Below are 17,229 nucleotides of genomic sequence, written 5' to 3' on the forward strand. Positions count from 1 at the left end.
TATGTTCCTTTTTCTCTGCCAAGTGGTCTTTCTTTCTGGGGATTGAACATAGGGTCTCATACCAGGCAACTGCTTAGGCACTGATCCACAGCCAGTTGTTCTTTTGTTTTTTAATTTCTGTATTTACATTGTCTCCTTCTCTTTCCATTCCTCCCTTGTGCCCCCAAACTCCCTCTGAAATTCATGGCCTAAGTCTCTTATTCTTTAATTATTATTGTTTTACACACACACACACACACACACACACACACACACACACGAATACAACTTGTTGAGTCCCCTTACTGTTGCTTGTATGTGTATGTATTAAAGGCTGACTACTTGAGATTGGAGAATTGGGTAACCTATTAGGAAGCTTGTCCCTGGAGAAGACTGATTTGCTCTCTCTCTTAGTAGCCATTAATTATATGTAGCTCCTCTTCCAAGGGTGAGGCTTTATAAGATTTCCCCCATTCACACTGGCATGTCAAAAGGTTGTCATCCTTCAGGTCTTGCTTAAGAAACTATGCTGTTCCCAGAAGCAGAAAGACACACATGTATATACTCACTTATAAGTGGATATTAGATGTATAATATTGGATAAACATACTAAAATCTGTATACCTAAAGAAGTTAAGGAAGAAGGAGGATCCTGGGTAAGATGATCAATCCTCATTCATAAAGGCAAACGGGACAGACATCGGAAAAAGGAGAAAACTGAGAACAAGACAGGAGCCTACCACAGAGGGCCTCTGAAAGACTCTACCCAGCAGGACCTCAAAGCATGCTGAAGTTCATAGCCAAACCCTGGGCAGAGTGTAGGGAATATTATGAAAGAAGGGGGAGATAGAAAGACCTGGAGTGGACAGGAGCTCCATAAGGAGACCAACAGAACCAAAATATCTGGGCCCAGAAGTCTTTTCTGAGACTTGATACTCCAACCAAGGACCATGCATGGAGATAACCTAGAACCCCTATACAGATGTAGCCTATGGCAGCTCAGTGTCCAAGTGGGTTTCCTAGTAAGGGGAACAGGGACTGTCTCTGCCATGAACTAAGTGGCTGGCTCTTTGAGCACCTCCCCCTGAGGGGGAGCAGTCTTACCAGACCACAGAGGTAAACAATGCAGCCAGTCCTGATGAGACCTGATAGACTAGGGTCAGATGAAAGGGGAGGAGGACCTCCCTTATCAATGGACTTGGGGAGGGGCATGGGAGGAGATGAAGGAGAAAGGTGGGATTGGGAGAGGATGAGGGAGGGGTCTACAGCTGGGATACAAAGCGAAGAAACTAATTAATTAAAAAAATAAATTAAAGAAAGAAAAGGAACCATAGTGTTGATTTTGTGGCTGCAGCTTCCCTGTCATACACAGGACACACTGTCTTGCAGCAGTGTGCTGCATCCCAGGCATCCGGCTCCTTTGTCTTTCCACCCTGTTTTCTTACATGTTCCCTGAGCTGTAGTCATAGGGGTTGTGGTATAGATATATTAGGGCTGCTCACCCCACAATCAGTTTTTCTCTGCATTTTGCTCACTTGGGGCTTTCTGTGATGGTTCCTGTCTGTCACAGAAAGAAGCTTCTTTGATGACGGATGAGACCTACACTTCTTTGTGGGTATGAGGATAAGTATTCACAATGCAGTTAGAAATTATGCCGATTAGCCAGGCTCTGTGGCACACACCTGTAACTCGAGCACTCAGGGAGGCAGAGACGGGCGGATCTCTTTGAGCTTGAGGCCATCCTGCAATACAAATCAAGTCCAGGACAGCAAAGGCTACACAGAGAAACCCTGTCTCAAACACTCCCCCTCACCCCAAGGAGGAAAAAATACGCTGATTGACTAAAGTATCTTGTCTTCTAGGGTCCTGGGTCTTACCAGTCAGAAGTAGTTGGCTAGATTTATGAGTCTTAGGCCTCCTCCTGTTGAGCTGGCCTTAGATCCAGTTAGATGACTGTTGGTTACTCTGAGTGTAAAGTGCCAGTTTCTTCGTTACTTCGCTGTTGCTGTGAAGAGACATCTTGACCAAGGCAACTTGTAAAAGAAAGCACTTAACTGAGGGCTTGCATACAGTTTCAGAAGGTGAGTCTGTGACCATTGTGGGGAGCATGGCAGCGGATGGGCAGTCGTGGCGCAGGAGCTGGAGCCAAGGGCTGACATTTGATGTTGGCTTCTGATTAGTTTTAATTTGAAGTGTATTTTTTTATTATTAATTATACTTTATTCACTTTGTATCCCCCATAAGCCCCTCCCTCCTCCCCTCCCGACCCCACCCTCCCTTCCCCTTCTTCACTCATGCCCCTCCCCAAGTCCACTGATAGGGGAGGTCCTCTTCTCCTTCCTTCTGATCTTAGTCTGTCAGATCACATTAGGAGTGGCTGCATTGTCATCTTGTGTGGCCTGGTAAGGCTGCTCTTCCCTCAGGGGGAGGTGATCAAAGAGCAGGCCAATCAGATTATGTCAGAGGCAGTCCCTCTTCCCATTACTATGTAACCCACTTGGACACTGAACTGTCATGTGCTACATCTGTGCAGGGGTTCTAGGTTATCTCCATGAATAGTCCTTGGTTGGAGTATGAGTCTCTGGGAAGTTCCCTGTGTTCAAATTTTCTGGTTCTGTTGCTCTCCTTGTGTGGTTCCTGTCCTCTCCAGTGAAATGTATTTTGTTTTATCAGGAAAGAGATACTTGCTTGCTTCCTGGTCCCATTTGCTTGGAATGGGGTGTTTGTTTGCATTCTATTGCTGTGATTTGCACTATGACCAAATACAACACGAGGAGAAAAGAGTTTATTTCAGCTTATAGCTTAAAGTCCATCATGAAGAGAAGTCAGGGCAGGAACTCGAGGCAGGAACTGAAGCAGAGGCCTTAGAGCAAAGCTGATTACTACTAGCTTGCTTCCTGTGGCTTGCTCACTCTGTTTTATTATAGCATCCAGGACCATCTGCTCCAATGTGGCACTCCCCACAGTGAGCTAGGGCCTCCCACATCAATCATGAATCAAGAATATGCTCCAGAACTTACTATGGGCCAATCTGATGAAAACAATTTCTCAATAGAAGTTCTCTTCCCAAATGACCCTAGCTTGAGTCAAGTTGACAAAAACCTAAGCAGCTCACGTATTTTTTCCATCCTTTCACTTTAAGGTAGCTTCTTTCTTTAAGGAAAGTAAGATGCATTTCTTACAGACAGTGGATAGATGAATTTTGTTTCTTTCTTCTTCTTCTTTTTAATTAACCCAGCATCCTTCGTTCTAATGCTTCTAGGCAGCAGCTGCTACCAGTCCAGCAGTCCTGTCCAGATCTCTGTCTCTGAAGTTTTAGCTTATGGCTCCCATTTTGGTGCTTTTCCACCATCTTCAGCCCCTCCAGGGCTTGGAGGGCCCAGCAGACCACATTCTTGGAGCCTCTGCTGAAATGACTAGGGCTGACTCCATTTCTTTGCTATCCTCAGTAGATCTTAGTCATGGAGCCCCTGCACCACCATGGAGGTACAGGTGCTTCGATGTGGAAGCAGCTCGTTTGTGGAACCAGTTCTCATCATAGGGGGCAAGCTTGTTATGTTTGGCCACCTTGACTGTGTCCACCCTTTCGGGGACTCAGCTTCCCAGATTTTTTGAGGAAGGCTGCCAGAGCTCTGATGAACTCCTGCTGATTAATGTCTTTTTGGTACAGTCACACACATACACAACCGCTGTGTGTATATGAGCTTTCATATTGTTTCTGCTTTTGTGTTCTGACCTGAGCATGTAGCCTATTTTCCTTTGGTTGTATGTCTGATGTGAGCATGTAGGCAGGTGCATAAGCTGGTTGGCTGGAGCTGTACAAGGGACAGCCAGTGCATAAGCCTCTTGATTGAGGATAGTTCAGGAAGAGGTGGTGAATGATCTGTGTGTCTGTCTAGGCCTGCTGGTGTGGAGTAGGTTCATGGGCTGGTGGTGAGCAGCAGCAGGATCAGATTGAGTAACAATGCCTGGTGCACAGTGTTAACTTTACTATTGCTGAGTTGTGTTTTCATGTGCTTGGGCTGTTTCGCTTTCCTGTTAGCAGTGTCAGAGTTCTGCTACCCTGCCTGCGTGCTCACCAGTGTTTAGTATAAGAAAATCAATTGTTTAATGAAGGTATGAGAGTGTCTAAAGAACTCATACACAGCAGCAAGACAGCAAGTACCTTTTACTATCTGATATGCCAACCTAGCAATGTACAGAGAGAGCTAAACCAGAAAACAAGCAAAGGATTTGATTGGGTATTTCTTCAGATAAGACAAACAACTGACCAGTAAACAGAAAAAATGCTGAAGGCAAATGCAAATAAAGATCACAAGGAAGATCTGGGATGTTATCAGAAGTCTAACTTGGCTAGTAATTACAAGGCCAAGAGTTCAATCCCCACCCCATTTTACAGTGGAATACCGTATCACACCTGCTAGCATGAGTAAAATTTAAAAAGACACATACAAAAAGTGTTAGTGTGGTTGTGAAGAATTGGAATTTCTCTCTTTGGTCAGGGGACAGTGTGAAATAATCTGGCAATTTCTCCAGATTATATACAGTGATACATCATGACATTGTGGTTGCATTCCCAAGCAATAGACCCATGAAGAATGTAAACATAACCATGCCAAACCTAACACATAAACCTGTGCTATTTAGAATAGCTCAAAAGTAGAAACAACTCGAGTTTACCAGCTGATGGAGAGGGAATTGGAAACTCAAGGCCAGCCTGCCTGCATAGTGAAACCTCATTTTAAAAATTAAGGGAAATTGTGGGGAGAAGATGGTATAGATACTTAAATATGTAACTTGTTCATGTCTTTCTCTATTGGTAGCTATAGTATGCTTCAGATTTTGCCTTTTATAATGGTGTTGGCAGTGACCATTCTTGTATATATATATTTAAACATTTGTGATATGATTATTACGTTATAGAATACTGAAAGTAGGACTCTTGAGGATTTTTGATGGGTGGTAGCAGTTGTTTGCCTTATATTCAGGGAAGCTGTGCTTTCATTAATGAAATATAGATGCATTGTACATTACCTTTTTATTTTGATACTGGAGGACTTAGCTGTCTTAAACTCTTCATTTACCTTTACTGTACTCTTGATCTTGGTTATAGTCCTATTTTTAGTGAAATCAATAATGAATATTTAATCAGTGACCCATTGTTGAATCACTGAGTCACCTACAAGTCTGTGACTGTATCCTATCTCTTTAAAAAAACTTTAGTTATCAAATTTCCTCTCTAGTTTTTCAAATGCAAATTTTCTTTCCTGATGTTTATTATCTGTGTTGGGGTATTAATATTTACTGTTGATAAATCTTTTAGTTAAGCAGCGGTTATTCCTAAACAGCTGTATAACCAAATCACCACACAGAGACTGGGATTTATTTAATTAACCTAGAGCACAATGCTGGGCAATAGTTACTCCAGCCTAAACCTCCAAGCCCGCATAGTTTCCTACCATTCAGATTCACCCATTATACTTGCTTCTAGTCATATCTTAGGTCAGATGATTCATTTCTCCACGTGGTTCCAAGACTTCTCCCTCAGATTCTCCTCCTCTCCTCTCCCCCTGCTTCCTTCCTCTTCCTCCCACTCTGGACCAGGATGTCCCACCCTGTCCTCTCCATTGCTCAACATTGTGGCTGGTTGTTTTAACTGACAATTTAGAGAACAAATGGTGGCATGTTTGCACAAACTTGAGACAGGTGATGTTTAGAATAAGCATCATAATGCAATGTCCAGCTTGAAACCAGATAATGGGGGAGAGAAATCAGCATTTGAATGAACAAGGGTAAATTGTATACATTGCAAAAGAACATTGTACCAACACATCTGTCATTGTTTCCTTTCTCTGTGCTTTTCTGGGAAACCCTTTTCTTATTCCAGACCAATGAAATAAGAACGCGATTTGTTTGCACTCAAAAAGTTTTGAAAAACATCTAAGCTATACTGTGTTGTAATAACAATAGCAACAACTGCATATTTCTGCAATGCAAAATCCAACAGAAGTTGGTATTATTTCCTCCATTTGTAGCTATGCCAAGACAGCAGAGGGGTAGTTAGCTGGAGTATCTCAAGTGAATGTGGAGAGGCGTTCTAAGCCAGACCGGACAGCGGCTTCTACAGTATAGTGACCAGGATTAGGTCACATGACATCTAACATTGGAAGAAGACTGGAAGATACAGTCTTACTGATTTCTCAGGAACAGTGAACTGTAGTGAGTGAGGAACACTGATGCTAGCTGTTCTACTCCTCAGACTGTGTCATTCTGCCTGGGACACACAGCACACAATACTCTATGTGAAGAAAGCTGACCAGAGTCCCTTCCAGTTATGGCTGCTGGTTCAAAGTGCAGGATCTCTGTCTTGTTCATGGCTGTCAGTTCAAAGTGCAGGATCTCTGTCTTGTTCATGGCTGTCAGCTCAAAGTGCAGGATCTCTGTCTTGGAAGAGCCTTTGGGAAATGCCTGAGAATATGAAGCTCTCTTTAGCTAGGCTTCTCTCAGTGTTTCATGCTGGGGATGAGCTCAGTGCCACTCACTAGAGGCTAGCTTGCTTTTATATGAGTATCTTTGTGGTAGTCAATGCAAAAGTTGATGCTTTAATATTTGGCGGACATGGTGACGCACACCTGTAATCCCAGCACTCAGGGAGGCAGAAGCAGCCAGATCTCTGTGGGTTCGAGGCCAGCCTGGTCTACAAAGGGAGTCCAGGACAGCCAAGGCTACACAGAGAAACCCCTGTCTCAAAAACAAAAACAACCCCCAAAATAACAACAAAAACCTTGATTTTCATGTTGAAATAACCTTCCATTTTATTCTAAGAGGCTACTTACTATAAACTTTTATACCTTATCTTGAGTTGTTAAAATGTAATTTAAGTATATTTCCAGGAAAGGTACCTTTTACTTGAGATTTTATTTAAGTACAAATACTTTGAAGAATTACTAGAAGCCTTAAGTTCAACATTGCTGTGGCAGTTGTAGGGATGTTTTAGGACTTACCCAGATGGAATATGAGCTTAGCAGGATGACTAATGTCATTGGTCACTGATTTGGCCATTTAACCCCTGACCTGGCTTTGTCAGTGTCATGTGGGATGATAACCACTTCTTCAACAGGGGCCTTGTGAAAATTAATTGAGGTATTGTAGGCCAGAGATTTACATATGCAGAGCACAGACCTGCTGTTAACATTTGACCTAGGTATTTATTCTAATGAAAAGTGATCATAAAAATGCAATTTATCATCACAATATGGGATTAAAAAAAACTTGCCTTTAAAAAAAATGTCACCACAAAACATTAAGAAACTGCAGTCCTGTTAAATAACATTTTACTATTTGGTACAACTCCAAGGGCAGGACCCAGAATCTCCAGTTCATCTGCGGCTTTCCCAAGTGGCTGCTTGAGCACTGGCAGGATCTTGCTTTTCCTGTTGCCTTCTCTACTCATTTATAAAGGTGAGATTGGCTGTTAGTAGATTGGTCTCCAGCTTCATTCTAGTTTGGCCATTTTATAATTGCCTGTCATTGATATAGTCTTGTTTCTCTCTGTCCCTCCCTCACTCTTTTCCTCCCCCTCTCTCTCATTTTTTAATGTTTACCCGTGTACCTGTGTGTGTGTGTGTGTGTGTGTGTGTGTGTGTGTGTGTAGGGTGCATTATACCTGTGTGTGTATACCAAGGTACTCTTGTGGAGTTCAGAGGATAGTTTTCATACTGTGTGAGTCCTGAGGATCAGACTCAGGTGCAGGCCTGGTGGCAAGCACCTTTTCCCTGATGAGCCATCTTACTGATCTTGTCATCCATTCATGATTGTATGGCATAAAGAGCTAGATATAGCACTATTTGGGACAAAATAATGTCTCCCAGCCTAGAGAATTAAACAACAACAACAAAAGGCTTGGAGTTGGAAGAGCAGATGATGTGGGAGAAACCTCGGGGTGATGTCCTGAGAATCATTAAGCTTTGTTCATATGTTCAGATCACCACCTGTAGTTCAGAGGAAGGCTCTGTTGATTCAGTACAAAGGACATGTTTCTTAGCTGTGCTGAGACTGAACCCTGGGCCTCAGGCTTGTGATGCAAGCCCTCACCAGCTCCATGCTTCATTTTTTTTGTTTTTGTTTTTAAAAGGCAGGCTGCCAACTCCTTCCTCAATCTCCCACTGCAGGACTGATGTATGTGCTGCCGTAATGACTTCCTAATGGGCACGTTTCTAATGGTTCTTCCTGTTTAGTGTTGAAGTGAGCCGCCGTAAGTGGAAGGTACTCCCTAATACTAGGGACAAAAGTCACGTTAGACACGAAACTGATATTTGGGATGAAGGTCAGAGTTACTTATGTCTCAGCCAGACTGGGTACTACAGGACTTCTCCAGCCATCTGGCCTTCATCAGAGGAAATCATGACTCAATAAAAATAAGTAAGGAGTTAAAAGAAGGAGGCCCTGTTGTGTGATTTGTTGGTCATGAGGGTGGCTGAGTGTAGCAGGGTAGCTGTGTTCTGAGTGCTTTCTGCCTTGCATCTGGTTTGGGGGGAGGTTGAGGCTGAGTGTTGTTTATTACCGGTTTTCACAGTGCCACTGCTCTAACTCATTTGCCCTTTTTGATGATTCTCCTGGGAGCAGCCCTGTTATTTTCTTCTTGACTGGCCTTCTGTACTTGCCACCTCTCTCCTGCCTGACCAAAGCTGGGCCTGAGCATATGAGGCCTTCTGCATTGATGAGATACTCACCTCAACTTGTTCTGTGGGTCTTTGCCAGCTCTGTAGGAGGTGTTTGCTGGCCTGGGCAGTTTTGATAGTTGTTATCTTCTCACTGTTGCTGCTCGGAAGCAGCATCTGAAGAAACACAAGATAATGCCAGGAGAAGGCATACATACCACTCTTCTTCAGCTATAACTTCTTGTTCTTGCCTGAGGGTAGAATTTTGGTACCCAAAGGAACAGTTCTCCCACCTTCTTGTAGCATCTGGAATCTGGGTAAGGTCGGTGTGTGTGTGTGTGGGTGTGTTTAAACTACACAGCTGTCCTACCCCTGCACTGTCTCCTTCCTGCTGAATTGGAATTGGGTACTGCCATGATAGTAACTTTTCTTTATGTGTGGAGCTTCTTTGGGCATTGTAGGGTGTCAATAGCATCCTCTTATTAACTGCCAGTAGCACTTACGAAGCAGTGGCAAGCAAGGATGCTCCCCTAAATCACCACCATTAAAGGCTACTGATGTGCTGATGCCTCCCACCTGGCCCTCTGCCACATTTAAGGTAATTCTACTCCTTGCTTGGTTGTGGTGTTCCCAGCCTTGCTGACATCCTCCTCTCCTGTGACCCCTTTGCTCTGCTAAGGAGGTGTAAATCATACAAATGGAAGTCCAACTCAGTAGGGTAGGGCAGAGCTGTCCCTGAAGCACACACATGGGTGTGTTTTGGGGTGGTGGCTAGTGATTAGATGGTTAAATGTCTTTTGAGGTGAAAGTGAGCAGATGACACTTACTGCACAGAACATAATAAGGTAGGAGCTGTCTGTACTGTTCAGAGCCTGCCTTGGGGATTTGGGATTATTTTTCTTAATGGCTTTGTTTGAAAGAAGCAAGGAAAAGGAAACTTCTGTTTGATTAACTGCCATATTTAAGGTGTCTTTAGTATAGTGAATGGAGTCCACTCCTTTTACGTGTAAGAAGTGTAAAGATGAAGAGCAGTGTTTACTGAGTGCAGCTGGGAAAGGGGTAGACCTTCAGGTGCTGACGGAGCAAAAGAAGGTGGAAGGACACCCCCAGCTGCTAGAAGGGGTGGGCAAATAGATCTCATATGTTAGTGGGAGACTAGACCAGATTTTTACCTCCATTTGTATTTTCATTGAGTGTTCACTTAAAGTCTAGGCTTTAATGAGTTTCTTTTTATTTAGGATCATCCAGAATACCAATCCTGTAAACTTTAATTTCTTGACTTTTTTTTTTTTTGCATCTTTTTTCCCCATTGTAATATCTTTTAGTAACAGGATGTTGTGTGTTATTTCCATATTGCTGAACATGTGGATCATTCTAAAGAATTTTACTACTATAAATACCCTTTGGTATTTATAGTCTTTTATTTTGGAGTGTATGTGTGTGTGTGTAGGGGTGTGTAAGAGTGTATGTGTGGTACAAGGTATTGCTGTACTCCTGGAGTCCAGAGGAGGATGTCAAGGGTCATGCTCTAGCATTCTTCTTTCATCTCAGGTCCTTTGAGATGGGGTCTCTCACTGAACCTGGACAGAATCCAGCTGGCCTCCTGTCTACACCCCTGACAGCAATGGGGTCATAGGTGCACATAGCCACAAACAATCTTCATGTGAGTGCTGGATCCAGACTCATGTCCTTATGCCTGTACCATATGTGTTCTCACCCCCGAGTTATCTCTCCAGCTCCTAGTGAATATATTTGAGCATGAGTTCCAACCCACAGTTCAGATTACTTCTCTATGAGAGCACAAACTTAAATAGTGAAGATATTTTTAACGCTCTTTCATATTGCTGAACCACCTTTCTGAAACTGGCTAATTATTCCTACTTCTAACTCCTGGTCATTTTAGAAAGTTCTTGTCAATGACTAGATATATGTATATATATATTTTTTTTTAATTACTGATTTTATGGAAAAAGATCTCATCTCTCGCATACTTACTAGTGAAGCTGGCTTGTTTTTGATTTTTCTTTTTAAACGTCAATAGTTTGTTTTATGAATTGGCTATAAATCGCGTTTTCTGTAAATCGTATTTTGTAATCGTATTCTGTAAATTTGTATTTTTAAACTTTTACTTAAGCAGTGGGTCCTTCCCTGCCTTCTGCTCTCCCTCCTCTCTTTACTAAAGCCTGCCTCTTCCTTTTGTCATGCTGGGCATCAAACCCAAGGTGTTTACATATTGAAGGTTAGTGGCCTTTTTTTTTTTTCTAGGTTTTTTTTTTTTTTGGAAACTTTTTTCCTGCCTTTTCATTTTTGTTCTTTGCTTATGATTTCAAGCTTATATAAAAGCGTAAGAAGTGGTCAAGGATCTGCCATCTGCCTTTTGCTAGAGTTTACTTGCTGTATTTTACCCCGGAGCCTGGCGCTTCTTTTCTTTTTTCTGTTTGAATACTTGAGCTTTTTTCCTGGGCAGTGTTCACCAAGTTCACAGTTGCATGCTGCACTTGTCCTTCTGCTAAAGCTCTTGTTTTCTCTGTCCGAATCTAATCCAGAATCATCCCGGATTTAGCTGTCATATTTGTCTTGACATGGAATAGTTCCTTAATCTCTTTGTTCTTGCCAGCAATGTTTTTGAAGGGTACCAGGCAGTTATTTTCTAGAATATTCCTGATTTCTACTTCTCTCTAGTTGCCTCATGGTTATATTCAATTTTATATTTTAGACACCAATAAAAACCGAAAATATTTCTGTTCTTCACAGTATAACATAATAGGAGCCATCTAATGTCAGTTTGTTCTATATTAGTGATAACACTGGAAACTTGGGGTATAATTGGTGCCCGCCAGATTTCTGTACAGCCAGACACTGCTTTTCTCTTTGAAGTTAGTTAAACTCTTTTGTTCCTTATCAGCCTTTTGCTCATTAGTTTTAGATTTGAATTGTGGTTTTCCAGATCCACATTTCTTTCTGTATTACTTGTCTTCTGTTGTGAGGAAGAACTTTTCCTCTTGCCACCTCCTGTTTGTTTATTAATTCAAGTATTTATTTGACCGATATATATTTATATTCTTACATAGTAACAAATAATTGCTACAGTTTGTGTTTATTATGTACATGTTTTTTGCACAAGTCTATATTTTTCTCTTACGAATATTCATTTGTTAGTATTTCTATAATAAAATGTAAGATTAGATAGTTTACAAATAATAAAAGTATTCAGGAATATTAATTTTTCAATTTGGTATGGTGTTGCATACATTTAATCCCAGCAGTTAAGGCAGGTGGAGCTGTATGCGACCAGCCTGATCTACATAGCAAGTTCCTGACCAGTCAAGGCTACATGGAGAATCAGTGAACTGTGTATCAGTTTGCTTCCTATACTCTTGGTCCTGTTCCCTAGATCAATTTGCTTATCCGTACATCTTCATGATAGGCCTCTCTCTCCTATTCCCCATGCCCGTGTTCCTCCTGACCCCCATTATGCTGTACTTAAGATGTGGTTGTGCCACAGTCAAGCCATCTTCCAATTCCTGGGCTCAAACAATTCTCAGCTGCTTGAGCTTAGACACAGGCACACTGTGTCTCACTGTGCCTGGCTTGATTACTATAGTTTTGTTACTTGTGGTCACATGGTGTATCCTTCAACTTGGACTTTTTCAGTATTGTTTTATCTGTTCTAGGTCCTTTGTATTTTCATATAAATTTTAGAACCAGTGGTCGCTATCAAGCAACTGGTGCGATATGGCTAAAATTATGATTTTGGCAGAATCATGTGCCTCCAAACTGATATAAGTATTTCATTTCTCTTAGCAGTGTTTTTTGTTTTCATTATATGGATAGGCATATGTTTTATTAAGTTTATTCCTGAATATTCTACTTGAGAACTTTTTTTCTTTTTTGAGAAAAAAAGTTTTAAGAACTATGGAGAGGGCTCAGAGGTTAGGAGGACCTGGGGAGGACCTGAGTTGAGTTCCCAGCACCTACACTGAGCAACTTGCCCATAGCTCTAGCTCCAAGGGATCTGATGGCCACTCCCTCAAACACATCACCACCACTACTGCTAAATCTGAAAAGGGTTATAATTTGTAGCTTGTGATTATAAAGTTTTAAGTCTTTTCTCTCTCCTCCCCTCTCCCCCTTCCTTCTTCCCTCCTTCCATTTCTGGAGATCAAGGTGGAGATGGTCATGGAACAGAGGGTCTCATGCATGTTTGTCAAAGGGTCTGTCATTTCGCTGTTCCCCCAGCTCTTCCTTTCTTTCTTTATGCCCTTGTATTTCCTTTCCTCTGTATAAAACGTAGTGAGACCTTTGGTATAACGTTGAGTAGAATTGGTGAAAGTAGGCATCTTTGTCTACCACCAGTCTTTTCGGCAGAGTTTTCAGGATTTTATGGGAGCTGGTTTCCTTCCTTCTTTCGTTCCTTTCTTCTGTTTTTTTTTCTTTCCTTTTCTTTTTTCTTCCCTCCCTGTCTTTCCTTTCTTTCTTCCTTTGGCGCCTTCTCCTTTGTTGGGGTTTGTGCATACTTTGTAAACACATTACCACTGAATTATATTTCCAGTCCTGCTGTAGGTTAGTTAAATTTATATAATTAAGGACATTTCTACAGTATAATGAAGTTTGTTTATTTGACAAGAATGGGCACTGAACTTTGTCAAAAGCTTATTAGATATGTATGTATTATTTGTGCTGAATTATATTGACTTCTAGATGTTAATTCTTGAAATAAACTCTATATGATCAGGATATATTACTAACTTATGAAAATCCCAAGCCCTCAACAACAGACCAGGCTTTGGCTTCTTGACTCTCCCATGTGCTTTGCAGAGGACTTTGCTTTTGTGTGCCTTGCTGTGTGTATGTCCTTATCTCTAATATGTTTTGTTTGTTTGTTGCCTTTCATTATTTGCAGAAAAGTTCCTGATTTTGTTTTTTATAGTTTTGAATGTTTGCTGCTGTGTGTTAAGGGGGTATAGGTACATATGTGCCCTGGAAAGAGGAGAGTGTCTAGGTGTCCATTCTCTTTCCATCCCATGGGTTCTAGAGATGAGGCTCAGGTTGTCAGGCTTGGTGGCAAGGCTCTTTACGCTCTGATTCATCTCTTCTGATTTTTATTTTTCTTCTATCCTGCTAATATTTTAAAAGTAGTTTTTGCTTAGTTTCTATGAATTGTGTTGAGAACTTAAAATAATCTGCAACATTTTTTGATCGTTGAAAGTTTGTTTGGAGGCAATGGTGCAGAAAGCAGGAATTATTCAAACTTTGTGTTCCTGGGTATGAGAAAGGACCTCTCTTTTCTATTGTACCATACAGAAGTAAAAATGGAGAAACATAAAATGTAGGAGATTATTATCAGAATGAAGAATTCTTCCTGTGAAGAAGAAACTGACTTTTGTTAGGTAAACTGATGGAATACAGTCTGGCCTGTGTGAAAAAGACTGAGTGTCAGCTGTTCTCTGACACTCACCAGGTACAACAACATGACATGTATGTACCTGGTCCATGTAATGAGGTCAGGCACTGAATGTATGAAAGGAGTGACTGATAATTTTGAGACTATAATAAACAGGAGGATGCTAAGTCACTCCGCACCACTTTGATACTGCAATAACACTTATCAGGAAAACACAACATTACCTGGAAGGGAGTCAGGATACTGGGAGATGGATAATTCCTCATATATTTGTTTGTAGTGAGAACAGAAATATGAAACCTTCTTTACCTTGGTCTTGTCAACTATAGCTCAATATAAAGTCTGTAAGGTTCTAGTTTAGACGAATTTCAAAGGCTTTTCATTATAATGATGGCAATAGTTGCTCCTTTTAGCCAGCTATGCTCTTCTCAGACCATCTGCTATAGCTATAGCTATAGCTATAGCATGGCCATTGCCACATTGTACATGACCAACTACAGAAGGGATAGGGCTCTCCAGCATGCGCTGCCTAGCCTCCCCCAGTCCAGTTCCCTTTCATTGCTGCAGTCACCACCACAACTACCATGTGTCCCATCCATGTTTTATAGTTTCCTTGTACTTATTTTTTAAGTTTTATAGGAGGCTTATGTAAACCTTCTAAAATTAGTCGAGCATTCTTTTCTCCATTGGTTTATCCTTGGATGTTTAGTAGAAGCCTCTGGACTTCGAGTTTTCTGTCTGCAGATGCGTATGCTAAGCTGTCTGCTTAAAGCTGTATGGCTATTCCTATCTTAATCTTCATCTTCCGTTGTCACTCGTGGCAGGTGTTGTGTTGCTCACTCTCACTGTGTGTAGTATGTCTTTTTTTACATCCTCTTAACTTTTACTCTGTTACATTCAAAGCACATCTCATGTAGACATGCTATACAGTTGGGTCTTTTTTCTCAAATCTTCTAGCTGTCTTTTAATTGGAACATTTATATAGTCTCTATATTTAATGTACTTAATGATTATATAGCTGAGCCAAATTTTTGGAAGCTTAGCATCTACCACAAAAAAAAAAGAAGCAAGATTGGTTTGTAATCCTGCAGTCAGTACTTTTGACATGCTTTTCATATCTGTGTTCCCAGATGAGGTTGAGTAAAGCAACTACCACCTCAGTTCTCACCCTGCAAACAGCAGCCTTCCCTGCTCTGCTCAGCATTGTTCACAGTTTGTACCTGACCCCTGCTCCTGCTTCTTTTCCTTGAGACAGTATCTCACAATATAGCCTACATGGCCTTGTGCAGGCTTGTGCTCTTTCTACTTCGGCTTCCTGAGTGCTGGGATTGCAGACATGTGACACTAACCTGACCTACAGTGTGTGCCTTTTTGGTAGTGACTTGCTTAAAATGACTCCCAACTTTAGTGATTTGCTGTAGTGTTCCAGAACGCAAGAAGATGTTGATGTGCCTTGTGGAAAAAATATTTGCATAAATGAAGAAAGATACTAGGGTTTAAACAGAAAAAATAGTAAATTAGATTCCTCTGTTCACAGAAGTTAGGCTTCTGTTTACACCTTATAGGCCTGTTTTTTGTTGTCTTGTTATATTTTATAATATTTCTCTTTATATACAATTAACTTTATTTATTTATTTATTTATTTATTTATTTTACATCTTGACAGCAGTTTCCCTCCCTCCTCTCCTCCCAGTCCTTTCCCTCCACCTCCCCCATCCATCCCTCCTGTTTCTCCTCAGAAAAGGGCAGGCCTCCCATAGATGTCACCTAGCCATGGCATATCAAGTTGCAGTAAGGCAAAGCATCTCCTCTCCTATTCATACAACTCAGTAGGGGGAAAGTGTCCCAGAGGCAGGCAGCAGACTCAGACACAGTCGCTGAAGACGAAGCTACACAACTGTGTATATGTGTAGAGGGCCTAGGTCAGTCCCATGCAGGTTCCCTGGTTGACAGTAGAGTCTCTGAGGCCTTCTGAGCCCAAGTTAGTTTTAGTTCATTCTGTAGGTTTTCTTGTGGTGTCCTTGACCCTTCTGGCTCCTGCAATCTTTCCTTCCCATTTCCACAGGATTCCCCAAGTTCTGTCTAATGTTTGACTATGGATCTCCGTATCTACTCCCATCAGTTGCTGGGTGAAGCCTCTCTGAGGCCAATTGGGGTAGACACCAATATATAAGTACTGCAGAACATCATAAGGAATCGTTTCATTGATTTTTTTTTTTATTTTTATTTTTTACATTCGTGTTCTGTCTATCCTAGGTCTCTGGGCTATCCAGCCTCCAGGCCAGGAGTGGGCTTCCTCTTATGGTGTGGGTCTTAAGCTGGACCACTCATTGGTTGTCCATTCCCACAATCTCTGTTACCTTTACCCTAGCACATTTTGCAGGAGGACAGATTGTAGGTTGAAGGTTTTGTTGCTGGGTTGGTGTCCCAGTCCCACTACTGTGAGCCTTGCCTAGTTACAGAAGATAGCCAGTTCAGGCTCCATATCCCCCATGCTAGGAGTCTCAGCTAGGGCCACTCTTATAGATCGTGGGAGTTTTCATTGTCCTAGGTTCTAGCTCATCCCAGAGATGCCCACTTGTCTCTCCTAATACTCTTTCTCTCCATCCTTCTCCACCTGATCCCTCCTGTTCCCATCCCAACCCCCTTCCAGATCCCTCCCCAATCCATCTGCCATATTTATTATATTTCCCCTTCGCGGTGAGATTCACTGTAGCCGCTTGAGCCCTCCTTGTTACCTAGCTTTTCTGGGTCTGGATTGTAACGTGGTTATCCTTTACTTTAAGGCTAATATCTACTTATGAGTGAGTACATATCGTGTCTGTCTGGGTCTGGGTTACCTCACTCAGGATGTTCTTTTCTAGTTACATCCATTTGCCTGCAAACTTCATGATGCCATTGTTTTTAACAGCTCAGTAATACCCCATTATGTAAATGGGGTATTTTCTTTATCCATTCTTTGGTTGAGGGAAGTCTAGGTTGTTTCCAGTTTCTGGGTATCACAAATAAAGCTGCTATGAACATAGTTGAGCAAATGTGTCTGTTGTATGGTAGAGCATCTGTTGGGTATATGCTCAGGAGTGGTGTAGCTGGATCTTGAGGTAGATCGATTTCCAGTTTTCTGAGAAACTGCCGTATTAATTTCTAAATACTGCTATTTTCAATATGCTCACTCTCTTTGTCTTC

At 41.7% G+C, this 17,229-nt stretch overlaps 1 protein-coding gene and 1 pseudogene across 4 annotated transcripts in view; one reads left to right on the plus strand and one right to left on the minus strand.

Moving 5' to 3' along the window:
- Window positions 1-17,229, plus strand: part of Marchf8 (membrane associated ring-CH-type finger 8) — an 82,186-nt gene that overhangs the window by 1,695 nt on the left and 63,262 nt on the right. The gene's annotated exons all lie outside the window — the stretch shown is intronic.
- Window positions 3,238-9,817, minus strand: LOC110540855 (small ribosomal subunit protein eS19-like; annotated as a pseudogene).

The sequence above is a fragment of the Meriones unguiculatus genome, chromosome 5 (genome assembly GCF_030254825.1).
Source record: "Meriones unguiculatus strain TT.TT164.6M chromosome 5, Bangor_MerUng_6.1, whole genome shotgun sequence".
Classification (NCBI taxonomy): domain Eukaryota; kingdom Metazoa; phylum Chordata; class Mammalia; order Rodentia; family Muridae; genus Meriones; species Meriones unguiculatus.